General features: G+C 41.5%; 1 pseudogene; it reads right to left on the bottom strand.

Annotated features, from left to right (window-relative positions):
• Nucleotides 1-637: 637 nt before the first annotated feature.
• On the bottom strand, nt 638-1858 carry LOC101528698 (mortality factor 4-like protein 1; annotated as a pseudogene).
• Nucleotides 1859-11326: the final 9468 nt, after the last annotated feature.

Here is an 11326-nt window from a genome sequence, read left to right as displayed (position 1 = left end):
ATCTGAAAAACAATTAGAAAAAAATAAACTTTTCCAGAAAACTTAGCTACACAATGCACTGAGTTAATTCTATTACATTGTATGTCAGATGCAAATACAAAAGCTATGAAACAAGCCAACATTCTTCATCAATTGGAGCAAAGACAAAATGCCTAAAAACAATGTTGATGACTTGTCATCGATGGGCTTTTCACTTTAAGCAAAATCAAAATAAAAGAGCAAAAATGGATGAGTATGTTCAGTTATATGAAATGAACTGAACCTTTGCCCCTAGGAATCAGAACATCTTGTCATATACTATTAGTGCATACTATAAAAGTGCATATTGTTAAAGGAATAGAACCACCAGTGCTCAAAAGAGTTTTGTCAATCAGGAAAAAAAAAACATTCTTCAGGATGTCCCTCTGTTGCTCATCAGTGCATATACTGGTAGCAACTTTTGACATGAACAAAGTAAGAAGAAAAGAAGCTTCAAACCTTTGGTTTGTTTGTTTGTTTAAAATCAAAGTGAAAACAAATATCAAATCTGTTATACACCAACATCTTCAAAGTACATCACTTGTACCAGAGAAAGACTAGAGCAAAAATGTGTTTACGGAGATACATACATTAGAGAGTCAGCGAATGATCGTGCCTCTCACATGGCGTTCCAGTGGTATTTGAGGGGGGCTACTTCTTAACCACTGGCACTGAACAAAGTTGTGAAATTTTTTGCCTAGTACTTTAGAAAATTGTGAAGGTAATTCAGTAATGAAACAAGACTCTCCTCATCCAGAGGGGTAGAGCCGGATATTGGTGCCATTGTTAAGTAATTGGCAGTAGATCTGGCGCTCCATACAGCTGCAGGTGATCTGCAAGGAGTTTAGCATACTGTGCTCTTTGAGATTGGTAGAACAGCCAAATGTCCAGGATTATGCTGAAGTATTTTTCTGTTCCTACCCCAATTTCTTTAACAGCATTCTCATTGTGTTTCCATGAGATTTTTTTTATAATTTGCATAATTTTCCAGCATGGAAATCACATATTTGGCAGGAAGATAAAAGAGCTGTTTTTGTCTGGTAATTAAGTACCAATAATCACCAAGCCATGGTTTTAGCTCTTCAGGAATCTTTAACTTCAGTTCTGTTCATGAAGGACTCCTCATTGTCAACAATAGGATCCACGCAGACACTCCTCTTCCAAGTAGGCTGATGTGGTTTTTTTTCTTTTTATTTATTTATTTATTATTTTTAATTCATTAATTACATTGTATTATGTGACAGTTTCATAGGTACTTGGATTCTCCCCACCCCTCCCCAAACCCTCCCACCATGGTGGATTCCTCCACCTTGTTGCATAACCACAGTTCAAGTTCAGTTGAGATTCCCCCATTGCAAGCATATACCAAACATAGAGTCCAGCATCTTATTGTCCAGTCAAGTTCAACGGCTTCTTAGGTAGACCCTCTCTGGTTTGAAGACAGAGCCAGCAGAGCATCATCCCGATCAATTAAAAGCTCCAACATACCAAGGCTGATGTGTTTTATGGTATTGCCCCATCTCCATTTCCAGGTGTTTTCTGTTTGTTCTTTGTTTTCACTTATACATTTTTTTCTGCTGCAGTCCAGGTGTCTTATTTCCTGGAGAAGTCCCTCTCATCTTCCCTCATTGTTCCTGTTTGGTTTTTACAAGTTTTTGTCAAGTTTGCGCATTGTGGTCCGCATATCTGAGCACTTAGCTCTCTGGAACCCATTTTTCCCAATTTTTATTCCAACCATTGTAACATACAAATAATTTTACTCATTTGTCCTTTATCTATGAAAGCACAATACTTGCTCACTGACCTGGAATTCAGGCTTTGGGTCCCGGCTGGGCACCATCCATTCATAAGTGATTTCCTGCCTCTACCTTCTCCCACCACACCAGACTACTGCCTTCCACTCTCTACCCTACCCAATGTCAGATGCATCCTCAGGCATCTGACTGCTCTACATTCTGGACCAAAATCCTATTATTTTTTCATTTTAATATTTATTTTATTTTTATTTGAAAGGCAGAGATACAAAAGAGAGACAGATATTTAGTCTGCTGGTTTACTTCCCAAATGGACACAACAACCAGAGCTGAGTGGATCTGAAGGGGTGAAGGGACCCAAGGCCTTCAGCCATCCTCTACTGCTTTCCCAATCCACAAGCAGAGAGCTGGATCAGAAGCAGAGCAACCAGGACTTGAACCAGTGTTCATAAGGGACCCCAACACTGCAGGCTGAAGCTTAGCGTATTATGCCATAGTATTGGTTCCCACATTTCCCATTCTTAATATTTAATATTGCTTCTCTTATATATTATAACTTAGGTATGTCTGTTACTACTTATTTCTCATTGATTAATTTACTAGATTTAGTGTCAGCATTATTTTTTTGAGGTTCTTACAGTTACTTTGATTTTTTTTCTTAATCTTAACTGCATAGATTTCATACTAATTTTGTATGCCTTCTTTTTTTAAAGATTTGTTTTATTTTTGTTAGAAAGTCAGATATACAGAGAGGAGGAGAGACAGAGAGGAAGATCTTCTGTCCTTTGATTCACTCTCCAAGTGGCCACAAAGGCTGGAACTGTGCCAACCCAAAGCTAGGAGCCAGGAGCCTCTTCTGGGTATCCCAAATGGGTACAGGGTCCCAAAGTTTTTGGGCCATCCTCTACTGCAAGTTGCAAGAACCAACTGTTCCATGATGAAGAATTCTGAAGGATTTTGAAGTGACATCATAGGTCGAGATGCTGCCTGCAATGACAGAATTTCACCTGGGTGATGGCTTCAATATCAGCTGCTCCACTGCCAATCAAGCTTCCTGCTAATGCACCCAAATGCTCGGGTTCCTGCACCCATGAGGGAGACCTGGATGAAGCCCCTGACTCCTGACTTCCATTTGGCCCATCAGTGGAACTGAGGAAAGAACCCACTTCCACATTTTGTGAAGGAAAGAAAAGGGACTAGTTGTGGCACATTGGGATAAGCCAATGTCAGCTTTCAATGTCAGTGTCAACATCCCATATTGTTGCATCAGTTCAAATCTTTGATGCTCTTGCACCTATTCAGCTTGGACATCTATCAGCCACACAAGAAAGAAAGAAATTGTTTGTGACTGGCTTCAGTATAGTTAAGGGACAACAAAACGTACATTTACTTTATTAAATAAATCCTTAAACTTTTTAATTGACTCTCAGCTTAAGTCTCGGTCAGGATACTGGTAATGAAAGTGTCACCAGTTGGACTCCCCCAAAAGAAGCTTTGAGAAAAAGTTTGGGTGGAGGTGGTTTACTTGGGAGTTTACCCAAGGAAAATAGTGATAGGGCTGGAAAATAAGACAGAAAACAACAGGTCCTAGTGATAGGGTTATTACTGTAAATCACAGGGGCACATTTCTACTGAGATCCCACTGATAGATTGTGTGAGGATATTCTTGAACAGTGTGCCAATGAGGCCCAGAGAAACTGGGTCTTGGCACTGATGCTAATCTTACGGTGGTTGAGGGACCTTGTCAGGACATTAACTCCCTAATCTCTGGCCTGATCAGCAACCAGGCTTGGTAGCTCAAGAACAAACAAATCCAGACAGAGAGGAGATCTGTGTCACATTTGTTAGCAAGTGATCTCAAATGATCAAGGGACACCCAGCATGGTTAGTGTGAGAAGACCGCTTCTTTAGTATAGAACTTAATGCTGAGACGTCGATATGCAATGAATAAGCAGTCTCATGGGAGAATTCACTTGAAGGGAAAAGGATGCAGGACATGTTGAATTTGATAAAATAAGAATGTCATAGTTGGTGATAGAAGTATCTTCAATACAGATGGGAACATGTTGCTTAAATTTCTTGCCACCTAATAGCAAAAATGAATGCTAGGTTTTAGACAAAGAAAAAACAATAAAGCTAAAAAAGCTATTTTATTAAGCTCTATAAAATACGGGGCCTAGGACCCCTGTGATGTAAAAAGGAAGGCAGAATTACCGGTGCATTTACTCTTCCTATCCTCTCTCTGAGAAACACAAAAGGAGCTTTTGCAGAAAATTGAGGTAGTGTGGGAATCTGTGCCACGGCATTTATTTCTAGGTCAGTAGGAAAAAACGATTTTGTGCATTGTGTCAAAAATCATCTTGTAAAGAACAATCAGTTTCTTGTGTATGCAAGAGTTTGCAGAGCATTTTTTTTGTAAGCTCTAAAGTCATATATTTAGGGCTGGCATTGTGGTACAGCAGATGAAAGCCACTGCCTGTGACACCAGTATCCCATACAAGTACTGGTTTGAGTCCTGGCTGCTTTACTTCGCATCCAGCTCCCTGCCAATGCACTTAGGAAAGCTACAGAGGATGGCTCGAGTACCTGTGCTCTTGTACTGATGTGGGGAACCTGGAAGAAACTCCTGAGTTTGGATTGACTGAGCACTGGCAGTAGGGATTATTTGCGGTATCAATCAGCAAATGGAAGGGGTCTCTCTCTTTCTCTCTGTTAACTCTGTTGTTCAAATAAATAAAATAAATCTTTGAAAAAAATAAATTTACATTTACTTTCTAGCCACTGAGTTAAGTTTCTGTCATAAATTTAAGACTAATTTCTATCTTCATTGCTTCCATAATAATATTTGAAGGGACTACTATTTTTTTTGTTGACAACTGGCACCACTAGTTCCATAGGAAGAGGCTTTCAGTTGCCAACTTTCAGCATCTATTTGAGCCACAAACCTGGAAACACAGAAGCTAGTACCACAATGGGCTCCCAGATCACAGACATGACATAGACAGACTATCCACTTTCCTTGTTGCTTTTCCTCTTCTTCTCAGTCTCCTTTTCCATAGCAGTGGTGTGACATCATAGCTCCCTTGCCCTCCACTTTCTTCCCCTTCTTTATTCCACGCTTTTTCTTTATTTCTTGCTTTTTCAAATCTCCTCTTTCTTGTAAGGAGAATCCTTGGTGCTAAAGGGTGTGTTTCTCCAGATCGCTCACATCATCCAAGATGTGAAAATATCAAGAGATATTTTCTAAATATCTCTTGAGAGAGAGAGAGAGAGAGAGACAGACAGACAGACAGACAGACAAATGCTCCCATCCCCTGGTTCACACACCAAGTGCTAGCAATGTTTGGGAAGGGGCAAAGCCGGGAACTAGGAATCCAGGTCTCCCCAGTGGATGGCAGTGCTTCCCAGGTTCTGCACTGGCAGGATGCTGGGGTCAGGATCCAGAGGTTTGAATTAAACCCAGGACCGCCTGCATGGTATGTGGGCATGTCAACCACTACACTAGACGGCTCTCCTTTTGTGGACTTTTACTGTCTTGCCTATTCCCACTTTTTTGTTAGCTACTTCCAATTTATCCCTCACATATCTGCTTAAAGGATACTTCCTATGGAATTTCTATCTGTATGCCTTCTAAATCATGCACTTCTGATGTGCAGTTACATATAATACTATGTGCAGGTGATTGTTTAAAACCTCTCCCTTTACTCTGCCATAAAGATCCTGAGGACAGTAATCCCAACTGGCACAGCATAGGTTTTGAATCTGCATTTCTTGAACAAATCAGTTAAGGAGAAAGTTGGAATGAATAAGTAGCCCCTTGTGTTGCTTTGTACCAGACATTTCCGAGGAAAGCTACAGCGAGTGTTAAGAGAGCTGACCGTGTTTCCTCAAAAAGATGACTATATCATTACATTCTCATGCGTTTCTCAGGTCCTTTGGGAGTCCCTGTCCCTCATAATCCTGTCATTCCAGCTTCATTTCCAACAGTTCCCTCTGTGTCCCTGCTCTTTGTGATTTCTCAGACCTTTATTTCTTCTACACATTTATTATCTGCCCTCCATATTCTCTTCTCAGCCCAGTCACATCCCACTCCTCCCAGGAAAGCACCAACTCCCCTAGAAGGCTGTCACCAACTCTCTCACAACTTCATGGCTTCTTCTTCTTCTTTTTGTTTTTCTGCACCTGTCCTCACAGTATCCCCTGGCATTCAGACACACATGCCCAAAATCTTAGAATCAAGGGGTGTGTGTAGATGCCCCCTCACCCCTCAGGGTGTTGAGAACAGGGAAGGAACTATCAGGAATGGGATAGGAGCCCGGAGACAGTGCATCCAAATCTTTGTCATTTCTGTATTTGGGATCTTGCCTTCGTGGGCAGGTTTCTTCACCTGTTTCCTTATCTCTGAATTACACTTGATAATGGTGTTGTTCTGAGCAGTCAGGAAATACTCCACCTGGAGCACAAGGAATGCATTCTGGTAAATGAGAAGCACAGACACAGCAATCCTATAATTACAGCCATCTCGGGCCCACACAGGCCAGCACCTGTAACTAGCACAGCAGTGACAGTGACACTGATGCACGGAATTCGTTGATTGTGGAGAGTACGCAAAAAGTGACTGGGCCCAGCACAGTAGCCTAGTGGCTAAAGTTCTAGCCTTGAAAAGCCCCGGGATCCCATATGGGCATCGGTTCTAATCCTGGCAGCCCTGCTTCCCATCCAGCTCCCTGCTGTGGCCTGGGAAAGCGGTCGAGGACAGCCCAAGGCCTTGGGACCCTGCACCAGAGTGGGAGACCCAGAAGAGGCTCTGGGCTCCTGGCTTTGGATCGGTTCAGCTCTGGCTGTTGTGGCCGCTTGGGGAGTGAATCAAAGGACAGAAGATCTTCCTCTCTGTCTCTCCTCCTCTCTGTATATCTGACTTTCCAATAAAAATAAAGTTTTTTTAAAAAAAAATTTTGTTTATTTATTTATAATTTTTGATGATCTTTACATATTTGATTAGGACACAAAGTGTCAAGGGCTTGAGGAAAGTGGGTAAGAACATTGTTTTCACATTCTCTTTTTTCCTTCCTGTATCTGGGGGAAGTAGAAAGATAAAGGGAGAAACCACACTCAGTCTCCTAACTATCACAGGGTCCCCAGTGTGGGGCATGCTCTGAGGGTACTTTTCAAGTGGTTTTGATAGCCCAACAGTTTTGAATTGCTACCAGTCTCACCACTCCAGGCATGATGAAATCTCTCCAGAATCCACTGGCTGACATGGTCCACCTTAGAGTTTCCATTTGCCCAGGTATTCATTGCCAACACTTGGCTGGGGTAGTTGATCAATTTGTTCTGTCCTCTGTCCTCTATTATGGTATCAGATGCCCTCTGCAGGTTCTAATGTACATTGTATCCTCCATGTGCAACTGGCTATGTTCTCCACTGTTTCATCTAAGGTACTGAGGAGGCCCAACTCCAACTCATGCACTTCATGGTGGGACCATGGACCCTGCAATTTTCTCCATGAAACTTCATCTGAGGTGATCCCAGACCTGATTTTTGTGTGTGCTTGCCAGTACAAGGTCCAGCACATTCTGTTCTCCCAATCAGCTTACGCACACACTGGTGGTTACAATTCCTGGGTCAGTTCTATTTCCAACCCTGTCTTCTATGCAAACCAATGGGTGCTGCAGCCCAACCGGTCCCACCCAACGCACACTTGGCCACGTAAACCAGTGGGAGCTGCAGCCTTAAAAAAAGTCCTCTATTAAAAAAAAAAGTCAGTGACATTAGAACACACGTAAGGCTTTGCACAGAATTCTGAACTTGACTTCATTAGACAGGATTCTTCTGCATCTACTATCTACTGCAGAGGTTGAAAAGAAAAGAAAGAAAAAGAAAAAGAGGAGGAAAGAAAGAGAAGAAAAGGAAAGAAAAAAATTGAAGGAACAGAAGAGAAAAACTAAAAGAAAGGGGGAAAAAAGGAAAGAAAAGAAAAAAGACGAGCTGGCAACAAAATGCAGGGAAACGGCCAGAAGAGGGCAGTCAAAGGTTATGAGAAATGAACTGATCACAAGTTAAAGACTACATGCTTTCCTTTACGCATTCCTTGTTGACACTGGAACAAATTAGACGGGAAAATGGGGTCTTCATCAAAGAAAAATACCCTAGCCACACAAACAAGTGATCATGAAGTGAGAGCAGCAAGAATACAGCTGTTCTTTGATATCTGAAGGTTAATTCTAGGGACTGCAACCAAATTGACAGTTGCTCAAAATCCTTATTTACCTAATAATGGTGCTGCATTTGCATTTAACATAGAAATAATCACCCACATACTTCCCTCTAGATTTCTTCCAATGCCTACCTACTATAATGTAGGGGTTATATAAATAGTTCTTGCAGTGCACTGATCAGGGGATAATGACAGAGAAAAAAATCTAAACACGTTCAGTGCAGATGCAACTGTTTTCCTTAATATTAATTTTTCTTAATACTACCAGATGCTTGATTCAGCAGCCAACCAAATGATTGCTATTTATCTGTTCCCATGCACACTCTCCCACCACTCATTGCAGGGTTGCTCCCTGCCCATCTACATGGCAAACAAATTTTGAGGCTTTGGTCCCCTTAGTCTATCCCCAAGCATGCTTATGTCATCTGAAAAGCTCCACAGATCTAACAAACTAAATGAGTCAGTAATTCGATCTCCATGAATGCCTTTCCTCTAAAAGTTCCTAGACTACTTTTGACCTAAAACTTCCTTCTTCCTACCATCAAAGTTAAATGTCACCCATCTTTTAAGATTTAATCAAAGATCATCTCTTTTTACAAAGGTTGGAGGTTTTTGGGTAACAATATTTGTCAAATGCAAATATTAGAATTAATTTTGCTGAAATGTAAATGCTGTACAGGAATGTGAGAACATTTGACTTACTATCGACCATTAGCAGCTTAACTCCTGTTTGACTTCTTTAACTTGAAATTAAGGCCTCAACGGGGAAGTGGAAGGAGGAAATGCCTGAATAATTGGGCACAGTCCCACCAGGGTGGCAACCTCAGGTAAGCGTAGTGTCTTCAGTGGCCAGGCAAGGGGTAAGCCCTTGACAATGAAGGAGAACAGGTTGCTACTAAAAGTAGACATTTGTAGGCAAAATTATTTGGTCAGGCTACTCTTGAGCTTTGGGCTTCTCAGGCCGACGTACGGCCTAAACAAAGGTGAAAGGCGAGCGTCTCCCAGCAGAAGGCTGTCAATCCCATGTTATTTCCTGCTGGCCAGGCAGTTAACCTGGAGTTTTAGAGGGGATGGGGGATAAACACAAAATAGTTACGGGGGAGGGAGTATAAGTTTATTGAATGTTTACTATAGACTAGTCTCTATTCATATATCAAAAAACTTTTTGATAAAATCCAATAACTATTCAGGAAAAGTATTTTTCATGAAACCAGGAAGAGAAAGGAAGTTTATCTGTCTGGTGAAGGTATCTGAAAAACACCCATAGCCAACATCATACTTGTGGGGAAGAGTTAAGTGTAGCTTATCTGGATACTTCTTCCCTGCTTTCCCACTTAACAGATGAAGAAAGTAAATTAAGTCTGAAAAAAATCAGTTAATTTACCAAAAGCTACATGACCAATTAAAGACAAGAAATTCTTACTAGGACTCTAAAACACTAACTTCTCTTTATCTTAAGGTTTGAAATTTAGTCACGAGGCTACATTAGGTTCTTCAAAGACATGCTTAGGTCATTTTTGACGGGAATAGAGAGGAACTGATTAGTCCAGGATGAGCCATTTTTATGTGTTTACTCGTGCACTGATTTAATAAATGCTCGCTGTATTTTTACTTTGTGCCAGGCACTGTTAAGTACACTCCAACCTCTGGAGCTTCCAGTGGAGAGGCAGACACTAATGCCATTGTGACAGTCAACTGCTAACAATCTACTTGGATGGATCTGGTTAGAAGAGATGGTGTAGGAGTGAAAAGGCTCTTAGCAAAAGTATTTAATTTAGGCTAGATTCTAACTTTATTCCAACTGAGAAAAGAAGGTAAATTTTGAAATACTGGGTTTTTTTGTCTTTTTACAAGTGTATATTGAAGAAATGTTATTTTTGAAACAGGTACTATTCCAGGACTATAGCTAAAATTGTAATATCTAAAGACATTGATAGTATGGAGTCCAGGAGAATGGAAAGAGCCAGAACAATGCCGTTCAAGAGGAGTAGCCAAGAAGGGTAATATGGGAGAAGCAGAAAAAGGCAGGAGACAGGAAAGGGTGATGAGATCAGGCAGGTAACAGAGATCCAAATCACACAGCTTTGGTCCTACCCGATCTTGCTGGACATCTTAGTGTCCTCGGTGACTCAACATAATGCAGATATCTGTCAGTCAAGGAGAACAGCATCATTGATGGAGAAAACCATGGCCTCATTAGTGGAGAAAACTACATCACATTGACGGACAGGGAAGCAACGAAGCACTGACCTTAAGGGAATTGCCACTGCCTTGGGAAGGGAGTGTTTATGATAAGTGAGTACTATGTGGAGCAACATGGAGGGCCTGAAAGACTGTTTGAATTTCCCAGAATGCTGACTCAGGAAATGAAGGGAAGCACCCACCCAGCACTTTCTACACCCCATCCTCCTCTCCTCCAGATCCTTCTTGTGCACAGCACACTCTGCATGTGGGCGTTGCTCCTCCACCCTACAGCACTTGCCTGACCTATGCATCACACCTTACTACTCAGCCTTTCACTGAGAAAGTTTTCTTAGAACTAGGAATTTGGAAAGTCCCTCTGTTTTTTCCTCTGGTTGTTTTAAATTGAGATGAAATTCACATAACATAAAAATCCACCTTTGTTTTTAGAAAAGTATACAACTCCACGGTATTTAGTACATTCACAGGATTATGCAATCATGACTCCTATTTAGTTCCAAAATATTTTTATCACCTCAAAAGTAAACCCTATATCCATCAAGTAGTCACTCCCTGCAGCTTCTGGAAACCACAAATGGAAAGGAACATTTTCAACACTGAACTCAATGGAAGGATGCTGGGCAGTGCTTCTATAGTTTGGGAGCTTGCCGTCTATTGGGAAAGACATGTCAATCTCAGGCAGAATATGTCCCAAGTGCAGTGGGCGGCATTCTGTGATTCTATGGAGTAACCTAGAAAGACAGAGCATCTCAACCGTGGCCATTTCTTCTCTGTGAATGTGAGTGCATGCGAGCCATCTAATTAGAGAAGTAAAATGTTAAGGATTGTACTTGGCCCCTGAGGTTTCAGGACAGACGTACAGTGAAGAAATCTTAACTCCTAGTGTGTTTTTCTTTCTTTTTTAAAAAGATTTTATTTTTATTGCAAAGTCACATATACAGAGAGGAGGACAGACAGTGAATCTTCTGTCCGATGATTCACTCCCCAAGTAACTGCAACGACTGGTGCTACGCCGATCCGAAGCCAGGAGCCAGGAACTCCTCCAGGTCTCCCACATGCGTGCAGAGCCCCAAGGCTTCGGACCATCCCTGACTGCTTTCCCAGGCCACAAGCAGGGAGCTAAATGGGAAGCACG

The sequence above is a fragment of the Ochotona princeps genome, chromosome 13 (genome assembly GCF_030435755.1).
Source record: "Ochotona princeps isolate mOchPri1 chromosome 13, mOchPri1.hap1, whole genome shotgun sequence".
Taxonomy (NCBI): Eukaryota; Metazoa; Chordata; class Mammalia; order Lagomorpha; family Ochotonidae; genus Ochotona; species Ochotona princeps.
This window is presented reverse-complemented; position numbering and strand designations above follow the sequence as displayed.